At 37.8% G+C, this 26,065-nt stretch overlaps 1 protein-coding gene and 1 long non-coding RNA gene across 6 annotated transcripts in view; one reads left to right on the forward strand and one right to left on the reverse strand.

Moving 5' to 3' along the window:
* The window catches only part of mtd (mustard), a 2,476,738-nt gene extending 2,459,813 nt beyond the window's left edge, over positions 1 to 16,925 (reverse strand). For 4 of the 5 annotated variants that reach the window (XM_067759878.1, XM_067759880.1, XM_067759879.1 and 1 more), the window contains exon 1: positions 16,788 to 16,916. The gene's annotated coding sequence lies outside the window, so the exon portion shown is untranslated. Of the gene's footprint in view, positions 1 to 16,787 lie in introns of all 5 variants that reach the window. The other variant, XM_067759877.1, reaches the window with a different exon arrangement.
* On the forward strand, positions 16,374 to 18,789 carry LOC137236852 (uncharacterized). Its single transcript, XR_010948670.1, has 3 exons — positions 16,374 to 16,500; positions 16,606 to 16,907; positions 18,610 to 18,789. It is a non-coding gene; the product is annotated as an uncharacterized lncRNA (long non-coding RNA).
* The last annotated feature ends 7,276 nt before the right edge of the window (positions 18,790 to 26,065 follow it).

Here is a 26,065-nt window from a genome sequence, read left to right on the forward strand (position 1 = left end):
GACGTGGATGTTCAAAATGGTCGACATTTGGGACGTCCAAGTTGTAAATAAGGTCACGGATGACTTAGTCGGTGATGCCAGGTTTCGCGAGGCGAAAAAACTGGAGAGATCAGGGAGGTAGCCGTTTATTCTGTTGCAAAGCTCATCGATCTGTGGGCCCGGGGCTGTGGCCATTATGGTGCAGTCATCGGCGTAAGAAACGATAGTAACTACTTCCGATGGCGAAGATAGTTTTGATATGTAAAAATTACACAGAAGTGGGGATACGACACCACCCTGTGGCACCCCTTGTTTAATTCTTCTTGGCTTTGATATTTCGTTTCGGAATTGCACCGATGCCTGCCGACCACCCAGATAATTTGCGGTCCACCTTTTAAGACATGGGGGAAAGGTAGACCCTTCCAAGTCTTCCAGTAACGTGCCATGGTTGACCGTATCAAACGCTTTTGATAGGCCTAGCGCTACGAGTACTGTTCTATGGTGGGCTTCTGATTTAAACCACAATTTATCTGGGTGTTAATGGCATTTAGCGCGGTGGTGGTGCTATGGACCACGACGGGTTTCATTGCGCCATGTTGCCAGGCCGCATACCCAAATACACCGGGTACCCAAATTCTTACCCAAGGACGTCTAGTCCCAGGGACACAACAGCAGTCGCGTCCTGGCCTTCCACAACCCAGGCGTAGTCACCCTTCTCTTACTCCCAGAGTGACGACGTCTCCCCCTATGCACTTCAGGATTCTGCAGTTAAACTGTAATGGATTAACTGGGAAGATCACGGAGATACTCACTGTAAAAAAAACAATCGTATTATCTTAGGCGATTTCAATGCCCATATTGTTGTTGTTGTTGTTGTTGTAGCAATGCTCGCCCCACCTAATAGCCGCGACCGATCACAAATTGTCATCAATATCCTCTAACGGGAGTCCAAGGAAACTTGCCGTTTCAACAGGGGTGGACCATAAGGAATGTTAGAGGCGTTGGTTCCACATTACAATTAAAGAGATGGTTGGTGTCATGTGGGGACACATTGCAAGCGGGGCATACATTTTGTATGTCGGGGTTGATTCTGGATAGGTAAGAGTTTAACCTGTTACAGTATCCAGAACGAAGTTGAGCAAGAGTGACACGCGTTTCCCTGGGGAGTATGCGTTCCTCTTCCGCGAGTTCTGGATATTTTTCTTCAAGTACTGGATTCACCGGGCAATTCCCGATATAAAGGTCCGACGCCTGTCTATGGAGTTCACCAAGGACCTGCTTGTGTTTTTTCACTTCATACGGCTGGGTTCTCAGGTGCCGTATTTCCTCAAAATCGGCTGGCTAATTGCTTTGTATGTGGTCATGAGCGTTTCTTTATCTTTTCCCCAGGTACTGCCAGCAAGGGATTTGAGGATTTTATTACGGCTCTGAATTCTCGGAACAATTGCGGTTGCGTGCGCACCAAAATGTAGATCCTGATCAAACGTCACACCCAAGATTTTGGGGTGTAGGACAGTCGGTAGCGTAGTGCCATCGACGTGGATGTTCAATATGGTCGACATTTGGGGCGTCCATGTTGTAAATAAGGTCGCGGAAGATTTAGTCGGTGACAATGCCAGGTTTCGCGAGGCGAAAAAACTGGAGAGATCAGGAAGATAGCCGTTTATTTTATTGCATAGCTCATCGATCTCTGGGCCTGGGCCTGTGGCGATTATTGTGCAGTCATCGGCGTAGGAAACGATTGTGACTCCTTCCGGTGGTGAAGGTAGCTTAGATATGTAGAAATTAAACAAAAGTGGGGATAGGACACCACCCTGTGGCACCCCTTGTTTAATTCTCCTTGGTTTTGATGTTTCGTTTCTGAATTGCACCGATGCCTGCCGACCACACAGATAATTTGCGGTCCACCTTTTAAACATGGGGGAAGGGTAGACCCTTCCAGGTCTTGCAGTAATGAGCCATGGTTGACCGTATCAAAGGCTTTTGATAGGTCTAGCGCTACGAGTACTGTTCTATGGTGGGGGTATTGATTCAAAGCGCAATTTATCTGGGTGCTAATGACATTTAGCGCGGAGGTAGTGCTATAGAGTTTTCTGAAGCCATGCTGATGAGGGGCTAGCTGCAAATGTGCTTGGAAATAAGGGAGCAAAATGGCTTCAAGCGTCTTTGCCACTGGCGATAGGAGAGATATCGGACGATATGACTCACCTACGTTAGCTGGTTTCCCAGGCTTTAGTAGCGGGACCACCTTGGCCATTTTCCATTTCTCGGGTATGGCAAAGGTGGAGAGAGACAGGTTGAAGACATGCGCTAAATATTTGAAACCCTCTTTCCCTAGGTTTTTAAGCATCGGCATGGCTATGCCGTCTGGGCCCACTGCTTTGGATGGTTTAGCGCGACCAATGGCGTCCTCAACCTCTCTAGCGGTTATGGTGATTGGTGACGCGCTGAATTTGTGTTTATGTGCGTGTCTATTGGCTCTCCGTCTATCTGTGTCGACCGTAGGATGCATTATATATTGTCGTCAGAAAGCGCTCGCGCATTTTTCCGCACCCGACAGCACCTTATCGCCAAAGGCGATGGAAACTTTGTCTTTGTGTTTAGTCGGATTCGATAGGGACTTTACGGTGGACCAAAGTTTACCTACACCGGTAGAGAGGTTACAACTATAGTGTTAACTACTTTGTACTCTTTACTTTAATTTTTAAAATAATTTTAATTGAGTTTTCGTGTTAACTTAAAATTTTGAATAACTTCAAAAAAAGAAAATTCTAATTAGTTAGAAAATATCTAAACTCAAAAATAAACAAAATATAAATTTTTAAAAACAAAATCAAAATAAAAGATTTTTTAAATATCAACTTGAATGTTGATATATTGGCGATCCTACCAACGGACCTAAAATTATTTGAACGTGCATACTTGTACGACGAATTTGGACTTAAATTAACGTTGTTAAATGCAGAACTAGTGAATTATAGATGATAATGTGACTATAATTATCACATACATGTGCTTACACAATGATACGGAAATGTGATTAAAGAAAAGCCAGATCATTAAGGCAGTGATTAGTTTAAAACTCAAAGACTATTTTATATAGGAATTTGATTAACAGAAACATATTCTAAAATAAACTAAAAATGTGTATAGTGTAAAAACATCTAAAATAATTTAGACTATTATTTACAAAATAGTTTATGTGCAAAATTTTCGCTTCAATATCATTAAATTAATTGAACAAGAATCTTTAAATTTTTAATACAATAGTGAACAAAAATAAAACAAAATTAAATTCTCTACTATTACAATACAATATCTATCAACAATCCATTATAATGTACATTGCCTGAATTGCTTCAACTTCTCAAGGACTGTGCTGGTGATTTGGTGTTTGTCAAGAATCAACTAACTAAAGTACCAGCATTTGTATCTCTATTTACACGCCTTACTTTGCTGAATTTGTCATGCAATCAACTTTCCGATCTGCCGAAAGAATTGGGTGTCTGAATACTACGCGCTGAAGAATTAACTAAATAAAAAATTTAATAAATAGCACTATTGAAATTCTTGTGCATATAATTTAACTATATTTGTGTTCCCTATATATTTGTGAACAAGAAGCAATACAACAACATTCTGTGCAAATTTCATATAACAGTCGCTGTAAATTATATATACGAAACATTAAAACAAAGAATAAATGTTGAAAATCAAATTAAAAACATAAAAAACTCTAAAAACGTGTGTGTAAACAAAATTAAAACATTTACAACCTAATACTCTTAAAAGCAGCGATTGGGTTATCCAAACCACAACAACAATTTTGCACGCAATACACACAAGAACAGATTTAAAATGAAGACATTACGATGAAAATTAAGAGATTTACAAATAAAACAACAAAGCCATTGCATATTTTAAAAGCATTACGATATCAAACAATCCAGATATTAATTTCAAAATATTTTTTAAACAATCATCAATCAACTACTTATTAATTTTAATATTTTTTTATTAAATTTAATTTTATGTAAGTATAATTTTTATTCTAATATTAAATTTAAAATTTTTCAATTATAATTTAAATTAAAATTTTAAACCTTTTAACTTTCAAATTTATTTTAAGATTATTTTTATATTTTAACAATTATTTAAATTTACTTATTTTTTATATAAAATTAAATATTTTATTTAAATTGTTAACTCCCTTTCCAAAAAAAATCTTAAATATTTCCTAATTTTCAAATTTTTCATTTTATTTTATTTTTTTTTTTTTTCATATGGTTCTACGTTCACCAATACGAACTCGTAAATTTACAAATGCAGAAAATCAAAATATCAACCATACAAATAACATCATGACTCACAATACAACTCAAAATTCTAACATTAATACAACACAAAACAACATCTCTAATACAACACAAAATACTTCAACACAAGATAACTTTACAAATTTTCCTTCTACTAAATCTATTAAATTACCACAATTTTGGCAAGATTGTCCTGATGCCTGGTTTTTGCTTGTTGAAGGACAATTTGAAATTAACAATATCAATGATGATAATTTAAAATTTCAAAATGTTCTAATTACTCTTCAACGAGATACTATATCTAAAATTTTAGATGTTATTAACCCTCCTCCTCTTTTTAATAAATATGATACAATCAAAAAAATTATATGTGAAAGATTTTCTCTTAGCGAAGAAAAACAATTAGAACAATTATTTTCAAAAACTGAACTTGGTGATCGTTCACCATCTGAATTATTGAGATTTATGAAATCACTTATAGGTACTGACTCCATTGTAAGTCAAGAATTACTTTTCAAATTATGGATTCGTAAATTGCCACAAGAAATACAAATCCATTTAACTTCTAGTAACAATCAAAATAAAGATGAAGTAATTATTTTAGCTGACAAACTTTTTGATTTAATCAACAAACGTCATTCTTCCAAATCTCCTGTAGTCTCAAGTATAAATAATAATATTTTAGAACAATGCGTTAAAAATTTAACTGAATTAACCACGGCTATTTTTCAAAATTTAAATAAAATTTCTAATGATATTAATCAATTACAAATCCGTTCAAGATCTAAAGATAGAAATAGATTTAAATCTCGAAATTTTTCAAAATCAAGAAATTTTTCAAACAATCGTAATTTTACTTCACAAACAAATATTTGTTGGTATCACAAAAAATTTAAGAATAACGCTCTTAAATGTATACCCCCATGCAATTTTAATCAAAATCACAATTCAAATTCCGAACAAAATTTAAACTGAAACGATCCATTATGACGGTGACGGATAATGGAACTATTATTAAACCTACTCGTCGCCTATTCATATTTGATAAATTCAATAAACTTAATTTTCTTATCGATACAGGTGCAGTTGTATCAGTTATTCCTTTTTCTAAATTTAAAATTTATAAAAGAAATTCGGATCTTACTTTGACCGCAGCAAACGGTTCTTCAATTGAAACTTTCGGTACAAAACTACTTAAAATTGATTTAGGTTTAAGAAGAGATTTTGAATTTCCATTCATTATTGCGAATATTGATACACCAATTTTAGGAGCAAACTTTTTAGAAAAATTCGGAATTATTGTCAATATTAAAAATAAAGAAATAATGGATTCTACTACAAAAATTAAAGTTACTGGATCTTCTGGATTTTCTGATATTTTCTCACTCAAAATTCCTATTGTCGAAAATAAGTTTTCATAATTACTTAATGAATTGCCATCTATTACCTGTGAACCAGATTATACTAAAAAAGTTAAACACCATACGGTTCACAGGATAGAAACAAAAGGTATTTTACCATTTTCGAAACCCAGACGTCTTGATCCAATCAAACTTAAAATTGCTAAAGCTGAATTTGAATTTTTAGTTAAAACGGGTATATGCAGACCCTCAAATTCTCCTATTGCATCTCCACTTCATCTCGTTCCTAAAAAAGAACCAAATGATTGGAGACCTTGCGGAGACTATCGAAGACTTAATTTTATTACTACACCAGATCGGTATCCTTTACCACATATTCACGATTTAACAATTGATTTAAAAAACAAACAATTTTTTTCCAAAATTGATCTTGTGCGTGCTTACCACCAAATTCCAATGGCAGAAGAAGACATTCATAAAACTGCAATAACTACCCCTTTTGGAATGTTTGAATTCGTAAGAATGCCTTTCGGTTTACGAAACAGTGCTCAAACTTTCCAACGCTTTATTAATGAAGTATTTTCTGATTTCGATTTTGTATTTACATACATTGATGACATTCTTATTGCCAGTGATAATGAAGATCAACATATAAATCATTTAAAATCAGTTTTCAAAAGACTTGAAGAATATAATTTAAATATCAAACCTTCAAAATGTACTCTCGGTGTAAATAAATTAAATTTTTTAAGTTACGAAATTTCAGGCGAAGGTATTAAACCATCTTTAGATAGAATTGAAATCATAACAAATTTTGAAAAACCAATTTCTATAAATAAATTACAAAATTTTTTAGGTATGATAAATTACTATCACAGATATATTAAAATTTTAGCAACAGAACTTAGTCCTCTGCATGAAATGTTAACACATGCAATTAAAAACAAACTCAAACAATTAAATTGGACAAATGAAACCACAACAGCTTTCGAAAATGTTAAAAAACTTTTTGCTAAAAATACTTTACTTACACATTTCGACAAAAATGGTACTTTATCATTAGCAGTAGATGCATCAAATGTTGCTATTGGAGCAGTTCTTCAACAAACTAGCAATAATATACTAGAACCCTTAGCTTATTTTTCAAGAAAACTAATTACAACAGAAACTAAATATTCAACATTTGATCGTGAACTTTTGGCAATTTATAATTCAATTAAACATTTTAAACATTTTCTTGAAGGTAGAACTTTTACAATTTATACTGATCATAAACCTTTAATTCATGTTCTAAATTCTAAAGTAGATAGATCTCCTCGTCAACTACGTCATCTTGAATATATTGCTCAATTTACAAATGATATTCAATATATACGTGGAAAAGACAACATAGTTGCCGACACACTTTCCCGTATTCCAGAAATAAATGCAATTTCAACTCAAGATATAAATTTAGAAACTTTATATAAAGAACAGCAAACTGATACATTTTTACAAAAAACCATTTCTGATCAAAATTCTAAAAATAATTTAAAAGAAATTCATATTCCAATTATTAATTTAAACATATGGTGTGATGTTTCTCTACAACCTTTTCGACCTTATGTTCCACATTCTATGAGAAGAATTATATTTGACAAAATTCACTCATTATCTCATCCAAGTATAAGAACAACTAGAAAATTAATTCAAAATAAATATTATTGGCCTAACATGCGTAAAGAGATTAACGATTGGACTTCATCTTGCATCAATTGTCAAAAATCCAAAATTTAAAGACATACTAAATCTCCTATCCAAAAAATTCAAATACCATCAGGCCGTTTTGAACATATTCATATGGATATTGTTGGACCTCTTCCAGTTTCAAATGGAAATTGTTATATTTTAACAATTATTGACAGATTTTCACGTTGGCCTGAAGCTTACCCACTTAAAGATATTTCAACAAATACTATAGTAAAAACTTTTATTCAAAATTATATACCACGATTTGGTATACCATTGAATATTACAGTAGATCAAGGTTCACAATTCACCTCAAAATTTTTTACGGAATTAACTAAACTTTTAGGTTCTCATAAAATTCATACATCTCCTTACCAAGCAAATGGCATGATAGAGAGATTTCATCGAACTTTAAAAGCAGCAATTATAGCATCAAACGACTCGGTTCATTGGTCTGACATTTTACCATTCATTCTACTTGGTTTACGAACTTCTATTAAAGAAGATTTAAAATGTTCATCTGCTGAACTTGTTTATGGCCAAACACTTAGAATACCTGGTGAATTAATTATTTCAAATAGTAATAAAGAACATGATTTTTCTAATGACGCTCTTCATAAAATAAGAGAATATTTTTCGCTTGTTCGTTCTAAAGTGTTTCATCATAATAAAGAAAATTTTTTCGTTCCTAAACAATTAGAAAATTGTGAGTATGTTTTTGTTAAAGTTCTTCGTAAATCTAATTTAGAATCACCTTATGAAGGACCTTTTAAAGTTATCTCTAAGAAAAATAAAACATTTACAATTCAATACAAAAATACTATTAAAAATATTTCAATTGATTTACTTAAACCAGCAAACATACTTATTAACACTAATTTAAATACAAATACATTAAACAACAAAAAACAAAAAAAGGTTACTTTTAATATTAATTAATAATTTGTTTGTTTCAAATTTTCTTGGAGGGGGAGTAAATATAGTGTTAACTACTTTGTACTCTTTACTTTAATTTTAATTGAGTTTTCGTGTTAACTTAAAATTTTGAATAACTTCAAAAAAAGAAAATTCTAATTAGTTAGAAAATATCTAAACTCAAAAATAAACAAAATATAAATTTTTAAAAACAAAATCAAAATAAAAGATTTTTTAAATATCAACTTGAATGTTGATATAACAACCTCTTAGGTGCTCTTCCCATTTCGCCCGCTTGTGTTCGTCCACAAGCAATCTGATGCGTTGCTTTATATCCCTTATTTGGGGGTCGCCTAGATCAAGCTGTCTTATAAGGTCGCGTTCCCTCGCTAAGCTCGCGGCCTCCGCCGGGAAGTGGGCCGGATTTCGGGAATTCTCCCGGCAAGAATGAAATGTGCCGAGGCGGATTCAATGACCTTACGGAAGGCACGCTCCCCTTGGCGGGCATCAGTCGGGATAGGGAGGGCAGCAAAGCTGCTGTCTGTTGCAGATTTATATTCTTCCCACTTTCCTTTTTTGAAGTTTATGAAAGTGCGTTTTTCGGTGACGATGAAGTCGGCGGTACGCTCGAACGAAATAAGTATGGGCAGGTGGTCGGATGCCAATGTTACCATCGGCTGCCAGTTGACGCAGTTTACGAATTCTGCGCTCACGATTGAGATATCTGGCGAGCTATGACAGCTTCCTACCATACGTGTCGGGGCGTCTCCGTTTATTGTGCAGAACGTCGTTTCTTCTATTTGATCCGCCAACATCTCACCCCTGCTGTCCGCCCGCAAGTTTGAATGCCATAGGTCGTGATGGGCATTGAAATCGCCTAAGATAATGCGATTGTTGCCAGTGAGTAAGGCCTCGATTTTAGGGCGGTATCCACTGGGGCAACAGGTGACAGGAGGGATGTAGATGTTGATGATTTCTAGATTTGCATCGCCTGACCGGACAGATAGGCCTTGACGTTCTAAGGCATTGTCCCTGCGGTCGATGCCAGGATCAAATATATGATATTGCACAGAGTGGTGTATAATAAACGCGAGGCCGCCTCCATTTCCGCTCTCGCGGTCCTTCCTGTGGACATTATACCCAGAGCAGGTCTGCAATGCAGATCTTGCTGAGAGTTTAGTCCCTTGAATCGCAGCAATGCGGATGTTGTGCCGCTTCATGAAATCGACTATCTCCGTAATCTTCCCAGTTAGTCCATTACAGTTTAACTGCAGAATTCTGAAGTGCATGAGGGGTGACGCCGCCACTCTAGGGGTAAGTGACGGGTGACTACGCCTAGGTTGTGGAAGGCCAGGACGCAATTGCTGTTGTGGCCTTGGGACTGGGCGCCCTTGGGCAAGCATTGGGGTACCCGGATGATTTGAGTTTGCGACCTGGCAACATGGCGCGATGAAACCCGTCGAGGGGTTGCCGTCGCGGAGACCAGAACATCTAGGAAAGTGGCACCACCCAAGGCAGGAGCTGCATTGAGCGGATGTCGCAAACCTATATATTCTGTGCTGGCAGACGGTGCAAACGGAGGTAGGGACTAAGAGTCTGTTTCCCTGACCTGCACGATTGCTGCCAGAAAAGAGGGGGGAGAAGAAGACGGGGGCAGGGGCTGATGCTCAGCATTGCTACCAGCTCTACTACGAAGGTAGTAGTTATGAGTGGTATCAGCTGTTTGAGTTGTTGGCGCCGTGGGGCGCGAGCAGCAGCGGGTACTTGTTGTGGCTTGCTGAGCAGCGAGGTTGCTGGAAGGTAGTGGAGGGGCGCTTAGGCGTAGACTACGGGACGCCCTTGGGCGTGAGCAGCAAGGAGCCACCCATAAATCGTTCCCGAGATGGTCGGGCTAGCACCTTATTGGTGCTGTGGTACCGGAGCGTACCGGATCTGCATCCGGCAAAGGACCATCACATCGATAACATTCCCCAAAGCCTTCGGGGAGCAACCTTATCGCTACAACAACAACAACAACAACAACATTACGGAGATAGTCAATTTCATGAAGCGGCACAACATCCGCATTGCTGCGATTCAAGAGACTAAACTCACAGCACGATCTGCATTGCAGACCTGCTCTGGGTATAATGTCCACAGAAAAGATCGCGAGAGCGGAAATGGAGGCGGCCTCGCGTTTATAATACACCCCTCTGTGCAATATCACATATTTGATCCTGGCATCGACCGCAGGGACAATGTCTTAGAACGTCAAGGCCTATCTGTCCGGTCAGGCGATGCAGACCTAGAAATCATCAACATCTACATCCCCCTGCCACCTGTTGCCCCAGTGGATACCGCCCTAATATCAGAGCCTTACTCACTGGCAACAATCGCATTATCTTAGGCGATTTCAATGCCCATCATGATCTATGGCATTCAAATTTGCGGGCGGACAGTAGGAGTGAGATGTTGGCGGATCAAATAGAAGAAACGACGTTCTGCACAATAAACGGAGACGCCCCCACACGTATGGTAGGAAGCTGTCACAGTTCGCCAGATATCTCAATCGTGAGCGCAGAACTCGTAAACTGCGTCAACTGGCAGCCGATGGTATCATTGGCATCCGACCACCTGCCTATACTTATTTCGCTCGAGCGAAATCGTCACTGAAAAACGCACTTTCATAATCTTTAAAAAAGGAAAGTGGGAAGAATATAAATCTTTTACAGACAACCTCTTTGCTGCCCTCCCTATCCCGACTAATGCCCGCCAAGGGGAGCGTGCCTTCCGCAAGGTCATTGAATCCGCCTCGGCACGTTTCATCCCCGCCGGGAGAATTCCCGAAATCCGGCCCCACTTCCCGGCGGAGGCCGCAAACTTAGCGAGAGAACGTGACCTTATAAGGCAGCTTGATCCAGGCGACCCCCAAATAAGGGATATAAACCAACGCATCAGATTGCTTGTGGATGAACACAAGCGAGCGAAATGGGAGGAGCACCTAAGAGTTTGTAACCTCTCTACCGGTGTGAGTAAACTTTGGTCCACCGTAAAGTCCCTATCGAATCCGACTAAGCACAAAGACAAAGTTTCCATCGCCTTTGGCGACAAAGTGCTGTCGGCTGCGAAAAAATGCGCGAGCGCTTTCTGCTGACAATATATAATGCATTCTACGGTCGACAAAGATAGACGGAGGGCCAACAGACACGCACATAAACACAAATTCAGCGCGTCACCAATCACCATCACCGCTAAAGAGGTTGAGGACGCCATTGGTCGCGCTAAGCCATCCAAAGCAGTGGGCCCAGACGGCATAGCCATGCCGATGCTTAAAACCCTAGGGAAAGAGGGTTTCAAATATTTAGCGCAGGTCTTCAACCTGTCTCTTTCCACCTTTGTCATACCCGAGAAATGGAAAATGGCCAAGGTGGTCCCGCTACTAAAGCCTGGTAAACCACCTAACATTAGTGAGTCGTATCGTCCGATATCACTCCTATCGCCAGTAGCAAAGACGCTCGAAGCCATTTTTCTCCCTTATTTGCAAGCAAATTTGCAGCTAGCCTCCCATCAGCATGGCTTCAGAAAACTCCATAGCACTACCTCCGCGCTAAATGCCATTAGCACCCAGATAAATTGCGGTTTAAATCAAAAGCCCCACCATAGAACAGTACTCGTAGCGCTAGACCTATCAAAAGCTTTTGATATGGTCAACCATGGCTCGTTACTGCAAGACCTGGAAGGGTCTACCCTTCCCCCATGTCTTAAAAGGTGGACCGCAAATTATCTGGGTGGTCGGCAGGCATCGGTGCAATTTAGAAACGAAACATCAAAGCCAAGGAGAATTAAACAAGGGGTGCCACAGGGTGGTGTCCTATCCCCACTTTTGTTTAATTTCTACATATCTAAGCTACCTTCACCACCGGAAGGAGTCACAATCTTTTCCTACGCCGATGACTGCACAGTAATGGCCACAGGCCCAGGCCCACAGATCGATGAGCTATGCAATAAAATAAACGGCTACCTCCCTGATCCCTCGAGTTTTTTCGCCTCGCGAAACCTGGCATTATCACCGACTAAATCTTCCGCGACCTTATTTACAACATGGACGTCCCAAATGTCGACCATTTTGAACATCCACGTCGATGGCTCTACGCTACCGACTGTCCTACACCCCAAAATCTTGGGTGTGACGTTTGATCAGGATCTTCATTTTGGTGAGCACGCAGCTGCAATTGTTCCGAGAATTCAGAGCCGTAACAAAATCCTCAAATCCCTTGCTGGCAGTACCTGGGGAAAAGACAAAGAAACGCTCATGCCTACATACAAAGCAATTAGCCAGCCGATTACGTGCTACGCGTCGCCCATATGGTCGCCAAGCCTAAAAATTACCCACTGGAAGAAGCTACAGGCCTGCCAAAATACTGCTCTCAGAATTGCCACGGGCTGTCTTCTTATGTCCCCAGAACACAATCTGCATAATGAGGCGACAATACTCCCCATCAGGGAAAGAAACGAGATGCTGACCAAACAGTTCCTGTTGAATACCCAGAAACCTGGGCATCACAACAAACATCTGATTGACGAGCCAGCACCGCCTAGGTGCTTAAGGAGTCATCTCCGTAAGCATTTTGAGGAAATACGGCACCTGAGAACCCAGCCGTATGAAGCGAAAAAACACAAGCAGGTCCTTGGTGAACTCCACAAACAGGCGTCGGACCTTTATGCCGGGAATTGCCCGGTGAATCCAGTACTCAAAGTAAAGTATCCAAAACTTGCGGAAGAGGAATGCATACTCCCCAGGGAAACGCGTGTCACTCTGGCTGAACTTCGTTCTGGATACTGTAACAGGTTAAACTGTTACCTATCCAGAATCAACCCCGACTTACAAAATGTATGCCCCGCTTGCAATGTGTCACCACATGACACCAACCATCTCTTTAATTGTAGTGTGGAAACAACGCCTCTAACACCCCTTTCCCTATGGTCCACCCCTGTTGAAACAGCAAGTTTCCTTGGACTCCCGTTAGAACATATTGATGACAGTTTGTGATCGGTCGCGTCTGTTAGGTGGGGCGAAGCACTGCTACAACAACAACAACAGAATCAAACCCGACATACAAAATGTATGCCCCGCTTGCAATGTGTCCCCACATGACACGAACCATATCTTTAATTGTAATGTGGAACCAACGCCTCTAATACCCCTTTCATTATGGTTCACCCCTGTTTAAACAGCAAGTTTCCTCGGACTCGCGTTAGAGGATATTGATGACAATTTGTGATCGGTTGCAGCTATTAGGTGGGGCGAAACATTGCTGCACCAACAACAAGGCAGAAAGGTGTTCTGCGCAAATATACTATATAATATATACTATCATTAAGCAAGTCACAAACTTTACTGATCTTGGCGTTATAATGGACCCTAAACTGGACTTCAAATTACATATCGAATCATGTGTGAATAGGGCTAGAGGCACTTTGGCTTTCGCAAAAAGGTGGTCAAAGGAATTAAATGACCCCTATGACACTAAAACTCTTTTTTTTTTATCGTTAGTAAGACCTATATTGGAATATGCTTCCATTATCTGGAACCCGCGTTATCAGCTTCATAGCGAAAAATTGGAATCGGTCCAGAAGCAATTTTTGCTCTTTGCTTTAAATCATTTGCCCTGGGATCCATCAAGGAACCTATTGCCCTATTGCAGCCGGTTAAAACTTTTACAACTGCCTTCACTACAGAGCCGTAGGGGGATGCTTAGTCTTGTATTTATGGTAAAACTATTAAGGGGGATGATAAACAGTCCATTTCTGCTTGGCGAGGTGATGTTTAATGTCCCTTTTACGCCCTCTCGGTATTTCCAACCTCTATATTTAAATGCATGAACCTCTTCGTTGTCTGTGTCAAGATTTCAATAATCACTGTAATAATATTGATACTTGCGACACACTTTACAGTTTAAAAAAATATATACTCACTGCCTTGAACTCATAACTGTTTCAAATCACATGTTAAACTAAATCTGTTACCTGCTCCAGTTACTGTGGGCGGGTGGCTTGGACACGTCCTTTCCAACCTCCCACACATTGCAGCCCTACTCATTGTGTGTTAAATATACATCAGCTGCTCGAAATCACGTCCATTCCGACAGCACTAATAATCAATAGTTACTTTGGGCGGGTGGCTTGGAATCACGTCCTTTCCAACCTCCCACACATCACATCCCTACTCATTGTGTGTCAAATATACATCAGCTGCTGGAAATCACGTCCATTCCGACAGCACTAATAATCAATAATTACTCTGGACGGGTGGCTTGGAATCACGTCCTTTCCAACCTCCCACACATCGCAGCCCTACTATTGTGTGTTAAATATACATCAGCTGCTCGAAATCACGTCCATTCCAATTGTCAACCTCATCTTCGAGCGGCGAATCCCGTTTCACTAACAGACGAGGCTCTGGCGACCCCAAGCTCCTCATGGAACTTGGCGGTGGGGAGGGAGGGATGGCCTGAAGGTTCAATGTGGCCATATAAATCGTTCCCGAGATGGTCCGGTCAGCTTCTTCGAAAGATTTATGGACCTCTACGCGTTGGCGATGGCGAGTACCGAAGAAGATTTAATGATGAGCTGTAAGAACTATACGCAGACATCAACATATTCCAACAAATTAAAACGCAGCGGCTTCGCTGGCTAGGCCATGTTATGCGAATGAATGATGATGATCCGGCCAAGAAAGTGTTTCTATCGGAACCCGCCTATGGAAGCAGAGGTAGAGGACGGCCCCCACTCCGTTGCAAAGACCAGGTGGAAAACGATTTAAACTCACTTGGTGTGACCAATTGGCGCCGGTTGGCGGAGCGAAGGAGCGAATGGCGCGCCTTGTTTGACGGCCATAACCGTTTAGACGGTTAAGCGTCAATTAAGTAAGGGTAATACGCTAGCTGAGGGGTCGCCTGCTAATACGCGTCAAAAAATATCGAGAGACGTGTCAAAAGACGCGTATTAACCTCGAGAACAATAATCCGAAGGCGGAAAGAAAAATTGTATCTCTGTTGGAGATATTTGCAGTTGAAATTGGCGATTTTCATGTGGTTGTTGTTGTGGTGTACCCCCAAAAAAAATTTGTACATCACGTGGCGGTAGCCACGTTTATACCACACACCCGGACTTGGCATGGCGTAGCCCAGGGTTATTTTTTTTAAGCGCGGCCGTAGCCGCCAACGCAGAAAGGTGTTCTGCGCAAAAATGCTATGGATTCCCCCGGTTTCGGAGGTACCCGCGGGTTCTTTTTCCAATTTTCGTTAATATCTTTTGAACGAGTTAAAATTTTTGGTAATAGTCTAGTTGAGGGGTCGACTGCTAATACGCTACCAAAAATATCGAGTGAGGTGTCAAAAGACGCGTATTAATCTCCTGTTGTAATCTGTTGGAGATATTTGCAGTTGAAGTTGGCGATTTCCATGTGGTTGTTGTTGTGTTCGTACCCACAAAAAAATTGTGCATCACCGTGGCGGTAGCCACGGTTATACCACACACCCCGACTTGGCATGGCGTAGTCCAGGGTTATTTTATATAAGCGCGGCCAAAGGCCGCCAACGCAGAAAGGTGTTCTGCGCAAAAATACTATGGATCCGACCCCCGGTTTCGGAGGTACCCGCGGGTCTTTTTTCGGTTAATATCTTGTGAACGCGTTAAAATTTTTATTTTCCGCTTTCGGATTATTAGTACTGATGTCAAGACGCCTCTCTCGACATTTTTGGTAGCGTATCAGCAGTCGATCCCTCAACTAGACTATTACCAAATTTTTCTTTTCCGCCTTCGGATTATTGTTCTAGAGATTAATACGCGTCTTTTGACACCTCTCTCGGTATTTTTTGACGCGTATTAGCAGTCGACCCCTCAACTAGACTATTACCCGATATTTTTAGTAGAGTATTAGCAGTCGACCCCTAAACTAGACTATTACCTTTTTTATAAGCGGTCGACCCCTCAACTAGACTATTACCCGATCCAGTCTAGTGTGCATACATACTATACATACTATATATTTCTTATTTCTCCCCCACACAAAACATAAAATGGCAAGGTTCTTCGAAGTTGTTTATATTTGTACCGCGGCCTCGTGCATTTCAACTTTCAGAAAATACGATAAACACAGTCTTTATTTAACTTAGCCAATTTTCCTTGCACTGCAGTTATAGTATGTATTTTACTCATAGGTATGCGCATATTATTTTTGTATGCCATCTTAATAATTTTCGGTTTGCTAACATAAAAGTTTTGTTTTTACTTAATATTTGGCAACACTTATATTTTGTTATTAGAACTTTAACGGGATCAGCAGATTTGTTTGCAGTACAATAACCCGGTGGAAAAAATATTAGCAGCAGAAAACTGCAAACATCATATCAGTTTCAACTCAAAAAACAAAACCAGTAGGAATTATTCACAATGAGAAATGCTTTTTATTTGCGACAGCGGTAGATACAAAATAATTGTGACATACTTTCACGAAAAACCATCATCTGAACATTATTTGGCGGTCACGTTGCTTTCGTAGCAAAAGGGAAACTTAAACTGATCGAAAATTTCTCCGTTAACGTCTCAGAATGGCGGAACCAAACAGGTACCAGCTTGAAATCGGCTGATTGCTATTTTTTCCACATTATTTGACACTTAAACTTCCGGCGCAGTATCATTTCACATTACACCATTGAATTACAAAAACGAGGTACATGGCATTTTTATTTATGTTTAGATGTATGTCAGCCTGGCTCCACCTTGTATCGTGACGCCAACTCAAGTTAGGGATGCCATTCGTGCATTTTAAAAGAGTAAATGTACTGTTTTTATCCAAAGTACATTTTTATTGATAACCTAACGTTCCCGAGATGGTGGGGCATTTACCTTAATAATGCCTGTTACCGGGACGATTTCGGCCAAATAAAGTGCTAGTTAATCGAAGATGGTGAAAGCTTTAAGCTGTAGTCATTTGCCGTCTTTCGGTGAGTTTTACAGCTCCGGCTCACGCTCAATTCTCACGGGAATGCTCTGGATCATTGAGAGACTTGAGAAGCAGATGTCGTGAAATTTTCGCACACGTGAAATGTGATAGGCAGATGTCGCCGCTGTTTTTCATTTAACTCATACGGCGAAAGGCTAAGCAGCGACATCTATTTTTAAAAAAGTAGGTATATTCAAGGCCGCGTTGCCAACCTAAAAAGAAGTAATTAACAAATTATCTGGCTCACAAATTGAACCAGACTTCTATCTGGATTTATCTGGCTCAAATCGTTGTTGTTGCATTTACATGCAAAATTATTTATCTGGCTCAGGATTTTGCCACCGGATGATAGCTATTGGTGCCGTTTGTCGTATGGCTGTAGTCATATCTCTAACGTAATCAGCTGTTTATCGTTACGACGGTCACCAAAAACCAATTGTTTGGCTCAGGGATGCACCTTAACGTTAAGCTAATCGTTTATCAAAAAATTTCCACCGTTTCCGTTGAAACACTTCGAAATATTATCGATAAAGAAATTATAAAGATAAATTGTATCTCGTTTTTAACCGAAACGAAAAGCTTTCGTTAACGTTAAAAACGTTAACAAAATCGTGATGCTTTATGTTTGAATTGTGCTGGCAATGCTATAGCCATGGTGAAGCCGTAAGGTGGTAACAGCGAGCGGACATACACGCAATCTCCATGTAGTTTGTTTGTGTAATTCGTTGGTGGTGATGTCAAAAATACTCTGAGAAATGTTCGTACTGTCAAAATTCATGAGAAAAGTTGCAATCAGCTTGGCTAATGCTTTCGCCTTTAATGACTCCGCCATCAATCAGCTTTGCCAGCATAGTTTGAAATTAATAATCAACATAAACGATTTGATTTCGTTTTGATCTGGCAGAAAACCAAACAAAATCATTTCGTTAATTTGACGTTCTTAACGTTAATAAACAAAATGGACAATAAAAAATTTCTGAGTGAATTTATTGAAATGTATAAATCTTTGCCATCATTGTGGCAAGTAAAAAGCAAAGATTATTGTAATAGAATTAAAAAGAATAATGATTATGCGACATTAATCGAAAAATTAAAAGAAGTAGATCCTGTTTCCGTTTCGTTATGAGTGGCAAAATTTTTTGTAAAAGTTGGTCAAATGTTGCCTTGCTCATACGAACGTAATTTTTAAAATCATTTTGTGACGTGAATTCCAGTTCTTTAATAAGCTCACTTTGTCCAAGAACTGCTCGTTTTTTAAACCATTCTTCTCACCAAATTCTTTTTTTTGCGATCTTCTCTCTTTTGTTACGCTTAATTGCCACAGCGAGCAATATTGCTGCAGCACAATTGTTGTCCGTATTCATCGCTGTCTGTAAGAGAACTAATGTTCGGCCAAAAGTTCGTATGGTGTATGGCCAAAGCTGCGAACAAGATTGCGGAATGTTCGCGGAAATTTACGTGTCGTGTATTTGGCGCTTTATTCATACTCAACCACATACTCCAATCTAATCATCGATATACCACAAATCACACTTAGAAGATTGCGCATTCACGAGTTCAAAATTGCCTCGTTCTGCGCATCTACATCACACTTGACTGCTTGAGCGAATGAAAGAAAGAGAGATAAAAACAAGAGCTAAAGGAAAATGACGTAAAACTTGCCCATAAAAAACAGCTGATCTTTTGTTCACATGCGCAATCTTGTGTGTGTGATATGTTTCGATATACTGTGAAGAAAGTACAAACAATTTCACGCACAATAGCTGTGTGTTTTTTTACATCTACATATATACAAATATGCTTAAACTTTATCTAAGCGTTAAACGTTATCTACACTTTTGAAATTGCTGTGAAGAACTTTACTACTCCTAAATTTTAATACCCATTATACTCATATGCAACTGAAATATGCGTCTATGTTTCACCTCTACAAATGGCTATTGTCAAATAAAGCTACAAATCACACTACAATTAAAATTTCCACTATCAGCATATGTATTGTTACTGAATATGCAAAATATACATATTTATATCATGATGATAATATTTTCTGCGACCTTTGGTTTCGAGTATATATATTTGTTATAACCTGGATCGAGGTCGTAAGGATTTAAAACACAAGTTTAAAGTTTTGCCAATAAGCCTCCACGTCAAAGCAGCCAGACGTGTAAATGTATTTGCCCTTTAAACGGTCACCGAACTAAGCTGAAAAATATTGGTAAAAAATAATAACCTATGTTTTTTTTAAGGTTTTATTTAGCTTGACTTAACAGGCCGGCTGCATGGCCGTTGTAAACGGATTTTGTAATTAAAATTTAACTAACTTCCCGATAAGCTACAAGCTTGAAACTTGGAATTTAAATCAGAACCCGATGACAAAGCAATAATATGAAAAATAAAAACTCCGATAGGTGGCGCATGGATCGAAATATTTCAAAAAATGGTATTTGTTGTCCGATTTGGCTCCTATTTCGAACACATAATACATACATTAATAGAAAGCGACATATGAAAAAAATCACCGCCAGGTGGCGCAAGAATCAAGATATTCAAAAAAAATCGTATTTGTGGTCCGATTAGGCTCATATTCGGAACAAATATTACATACGTGAATAGAAAGCGAAACATGAAAAAAATTGCCGCCAAGTAGTGCAAGGATCGAGATATTTAAAAAAATCGTATTTGTGGTCCGATTTGGCTCATATTTGGAACACATAATACATACATGAATAGAAAACGGCCTGTGAAAAAATCGCCACTAGGTGGCGCAAGGATCGAGATATTCAAAATTTTCGTATTTGTGGTCCGATTTGGTCCATATTTGGAACACATAATACATACATGAAGAAAAAACATGGCAGCCCTAACCTAATTGCCAGTATGTGTATTAGGGTACGCTTCCACAGCCACCGATTTTGATCGCCCAAATGCCGGACGTAGTCGTCCGATAAAAATACACATGTATTTAAGGCCGCGGCACAATGAAATTTTTCATATAGATGCGTTTAACACAAGCTTATGCATTCCAGTAGCATCGCCAAAATCAAACATGGCAATTGAAATTTATTTCGCCTTGCCCATTCACATACAAAATTTCGCGAAGCACTGTTATAAAAATTCGTCCTATACAACAAAAAAACTTGGTAACATATTTTGTGTCGTATTCATGTCTAAAATTGTAGTTTTTAACTGCGAAAAATGTTAGAAAAGTTACCAACGAGTGGGAAAAATAAGTTCACTTGCTAAGTGTGCTGCCTAGTCAAAACAAATGTCAAATTCTTCTTCTTATGATTTATTTAATAATTTGGGAAAAATTTAAACAACGTGACATCAGGACGGACAAGGCGGCAGCTGTTTCGATTATACCTTGTAAATCTCTTCAAAGCCTTTTCTCCCGGGAGTGGGAGTCGAACCCGCACTCCTACGATAGTTTGTAGATAGATGCTTTGCTTGCACAAAATTTGGGATAACAACGTAAACAATGCGAAAGTGATTATAACATAGGGTTTTCACTGGCCTCTACGCCTGCTTATTGTTTAACGAACATAACTAAACTGAAAGGCCGCGGCACAATGAAATTGTCATATAGATGCGTTTAACACAAGCTTATGCATTCCAGTAACATCGCCAATTGCAAAGTGTGCCAGCAAATGTCAAATTCGTCTTCTTATGATTTGCTTGCAACAAAAGTTGCAAGTTAGCTACTTTTCGAAGAGAGGTGGTGCCAGTGCCCCTCAATCTATCGTTCTCCATAATAATACGTGCAATCTACACATAATACAAAGATTGAGTAAAACGCATCTATATGAAAAGTGCTTATGTGACGAGGCTTTTAGATAAACGTGTGTACATTTCATCCGATCACCGAATTTTCCGACTGATAATCGGTTGCAATTTTAGCTGGAGACATTGGTGCTTTATCGGTAACCGTATCGATAACCTTTTAACAGCTGATTCGACCAACCTTATGAGAATCAATGCAATCGATTATTGGTGTCGCTTAGGTCGTAACCGTATCGTAGCCAACCAATTGGTTTTTAGCTGGAGACATTGGTGATTTATCGGTAACCGTATCGGTAACCTTATAACAGCTGATTCGACCAACCTTATGGAAATCAAAGCAATCGATTATTGGTGCCGCTAAAGTCGTAACCGTATCGTAGCCAACCAATTGGTTTTTGGTTTACCGTCGTAACGATAAACAGCTGATTACGTTAGGGATACGGATACAGCGATACGACATACGGCACCAATGACTCCGGCTTTTGGTTTACCGTCGTAACGATAAACAGCTGATTACGTTAGGGATACGACTACAGCGATACGACATACGGCACCAATGACTCCCGCTTTTAGCAGATTGCATTTTTCGGTTTATCGGAGGCTATTTAAGCGGATCCTAAGAGTGATTCAATCAAGACTTTTTTGAAATTTATAAGTGTTGCATCCATTGTATATCCTCACAAATGCATTGTGTTTGGCATACAGTTTGAAAACTAAAGCATAGACGTCAAAATAACAAAGAGACAGGTTCGTCTGATTTTTAAAGTTACTATTCTTGTCGCATGCTATCTATTTCTATCACCTGCTGAAAATAACCTGCCGTATGCGCCTCCTGTCAATACGCTGCAAAACGTTAAAAAAACTTCAACATCCTTCAGGCGGTTTGATATCACACTTGTTTTGTACACTATGCTTTCTGGTGCAAATATCTTAAAAACCTGAGAGCGACGTCACATTCAGCACATCGAAATAAAAACTGAATCACATAATTTTTTATAAAAACGAAGAAATCACGCCTCAGAAGTAATTGTGAAAGATAAAAAGTTAGAAAAGTCTAGAAGAACGAAAAATATCAAGACATTTTAGTCGATGTTTTGGATGTGTTTGAATGAAATACCTCAACATACCTGAATGATAAATCTCACAAACAAAATGTTGTATTTTTTAATCACTCTAATGTACAGAAGTATGGTATGTTTTAACATGATTTCATTAACACACTGCTACAAAAGTACCACTGTACCGCTATTATCGTGCAAAAGGTAAAACACCCGAAAAGAAATGTGAACATTAGTTAAGGCTAATTTAACCAAAAGGCTTTTAGGTTGAAACGTTACATCTGATATACGGAATATTCTTCATAATACGCCTTTTTCTGTACTTATATTATCAGGCATATAGCTTACCTGAAAGATAAAGTTATTTATACGGCCTCTACCCTCAGAAAATAAGGTTTACACAAGGCACTGCTAAAACACAATAAGTAAATTGTAACAACCTTATATTAAGGCTTATATTTAAGCCATTAAATAATAAAAAGGTTTTAATAAACTATTATCATAAGATATTTTTAGTATTAATCATTTTCATCAATTTTCAGAAAGCAAATAGAAACCAAATAAATGGAAGATAAGGTTATAGCTATTACAGATCTCCACTCAGAGCTTTATACATGATCTACACTCTAAAACTTTTGTATGAAATTAAGATTAAAATGGGAGTAAATTCCTGTTGAATTTTTAAATAATTTTTTGGTGTAAAAATGTCCATTTTTTGTACGTATCCATGTTGAAAATAAAAAAAATTGATGATATTGCTATAAAAAAACGTGTAATTTTTTATTTACACCCGAAAAGTACGTAGCCTCACGCAAGAAGTGTGCAAAACTATAAATGCTTTGTAATTTCACACAGCAATGTGTAAATTTCCGTCACTTACTATCGTAGTTACTGTAAATTTTCATTTTCTGTGAAATCGTCGAGTTTGTCGCCTCGTGGTGGAAAAAGTGAATAAGCTTTAAAATATAATTATAAATAGGCGAATAAGCTATAAAATATATGTAAATATTAATAAGTGATAAGCTTTAAAATATATATGTAAATATAAATAAATGAATAAACTTTACAAATATATTGGAAATTTTTGTGTGTAAAGTTTGTACAAAGCTGCTCTGCAAATTACGGAGTTATCATTTGCATTAAATGCGCATAGGGAATTGAGTTCCAATTTGTTTGAATGTTTGTTTCCAAAATGCCATAAAAAGTTTTCAAGCTACAATGTCTATGCACTCCAGTTTTCATATTTCAAAAAATCATTCTGCTAAAGACGCCGTGGTGTGTACCACAAATTCAATTGTTGGATGGCTTCTTGTGACTTTTTCGCTACAAGGATACTTGAAGTATATTCACATATTTTAAAACAAGTGTTTAAAATCGCGCTCTTAGGGTGTAAATATAAGTAACTCGTGCGTACAATTTTAGGCATATAGTGTTTAAAGTATTACACATTTTTTGCTTAAAATTCAACAAGAGAAAAATATTTAGTGTTAAATCTTGCAAGTTTTATCATACAAAATTCAATCTCGAAACGCAGAAGATTTAAGTAAAATCTTCAATCATAACAAAATTTGAGGAATGGTAACCTACAATTCCTATGTCATGTAATTTTTTGATAGGAAAATATTTTAAGGTAGGACAGTTTCTAATTTCATGGATGACAGATATTTTTTTGAAGATTTTGAAGTTAAAATTTGTATTGTCAAACGTGCGTTAACTGAAACGTGTATCAAAATGGAATAGTCAAATATGTTTTTGCTTTATAGAACATGTCAAAATGTTTGTGTTTAAATTGAAAATGTAATATTTTTTGTGGCTGAAAAACCTCAAAAATTGAAACTATGCTTGCGATACCACTTCATAGTTTTTTTCAATATAGAAAAATAAGACGTGAAATAAAAGTACAGTGGAGGCAGTGCAGGTTAAAATATGAGATTCAATAAATCTTAACAATTAAAGCTCTAGGTGAAGATATGCTATAAAGTTATGATTGGAGTTTCTAAACAGTGTAGTATTTTTATTTTTTCAGGGAAAATAATTAAAAAAGACGTCCTCAAAAATTATGTACAATAGTACAATATTCATTTGAAAAAAAAAAATAAAAAATCTGTAACCAGGGTCCGGAGTAATAGTAGTAGTAGTAGATTTTATTTATTTAGCAATTTACTTAGCTACTTTTTAAATTATAAATTAAATGTAGTATTTCATTATTACATTTCAAATCTTAATCATAATTAACTTTAACAAAATCAATCACTTTTCTCTTAAATATGTACATATTAGATTCAGACTTTATTTCCATCGACAATGAATTAAATAAGCTAGCTCCTTTATAAAACAAACTATTTTGTGCCGCACTTGACATTAGAGGTGGTCTTCTTAAATCAATATTGTTCATAACGGGATATGGTTGTATATCAGCTACATAGCATATCTCGGACGTTAAATATCTTGGTAAAATATTATATTTAATTTTAAACATAAAGCATAACGCGTTAAACATAACACGCTGATTTACAGACATCCATTTCAACGTTTCAAAAAGCGTTGAAATCGATGTCATTACACTACATTTAAGAATAGATCTAATAGCTTTATTTTGGAGCTTTTGCATTCTATCTATACTTGACATTGTGCTTAAAAAAAGGATAGTGGAAGAATATTCAAAATGCGGTTTAACGATCGTGTTGTAAATATTTATTGCACACATAGTTGAAACTTTTTTCCGTATTCTTTTAACGAAATTAATCTTTTTAGCTATTTTTTTGCAAACATAATCTATATGCAGATTAAACTTAAGTTTGTCATCAATAATAACTCCTAGACACTTAATTTGGTCTACTCTCTCTATATATTCACAATTTATAGAAATATTTTTGTTGGATCTACCATTTATCAACATCAATTTTGTCTTCTTTACATTAAGTTTTAGTTTATTCATTTTTAAATAACTTTCAACTCTGATAATGTCTGCATTAAATTTATCTATACACTCATCACCTGAATTAGCTGATATATATAATAACGTATCATCAGCGAACAAACATACATACATTTGAATTCTGCAAGACTTTTTCGATATCGTTAACGTAAATTATAAATAATAATTCACCTAATGTAGAGTCTTGTGGCACACCAAGGTTCACCGAAATAGTGTCGGATACGCATTCTCCCACCTTAGTCCGTTGATATCTGCCAGTCAAATAGCTTTCAAAACATTGAAGCTCCGGCCCGGATATTCCGTATTGTTACAGTTTTTTTTATTAATATTTCTCTATCCAAGGTTTCAAACGCTCTTTGAAAATCGATAGATACTGCTGCTATTGTTTTTTTCTATCAACATGTGTTTTCCATCTGCTAATCACTAAATTTATGAGTGATTCACAGCTATGTTTTTTCTGAACCCTGATTGATATTCGGAGAATAACTCGTTTCTTTCTGAAATGATGAACCGTATCGGAATGTATCAACCCTTTTTATATAAAGGTTGACAGTTTGAGATATATCGATTCGCGATCGTATAACACGATACAGGCTCAGTTTTCTATGAAACAAAAAAACCATGCCTGGATAAATAAAGATGACGTAATCTCTCTCCGCAGTATTATACTCTTAGGTATGAGCATGGTTCAAAAGGCTTTGGGGAGTGTTACCGATGTTGATGGCCCTTTGCCGGATATATATCCGATACGTTCCGTTAACAAAGCACTATTAAAGTACTACTAGCTCGACCATCTCGGGAAGGATTTATATTACCACATTAAACCTTCTAGGCCATCCCGCCCTCCCCACCCCATAGTTCCATGAGGAACTTGGGGTCACCAGAGCCTCGGCTGTCAATGAAACAGGATTCGGCACGGTTATGTGAGGTTGACAATTGGGTTGGAGAAGCTATATATTGCGCTGGCAACCTCTTGAGAGGGTTGCGAACACAACTCTTGA

The sequence above is a fragment of the Eurosta solidaginis genome, chromosome 1 (genome assembly GCF_040869045.1).
Source record: "Eurosta solidaginis isolate ZX-2024a chromosome 1, ASM4086904v1, whole genome shotgun sequence".
NCBI classification, from domain to species: Eukaryota; Metazoa; Arthropoda; class Insecta; order Diptera; family Tephritidae; genus Eurosta; species Eurosta solidaginis.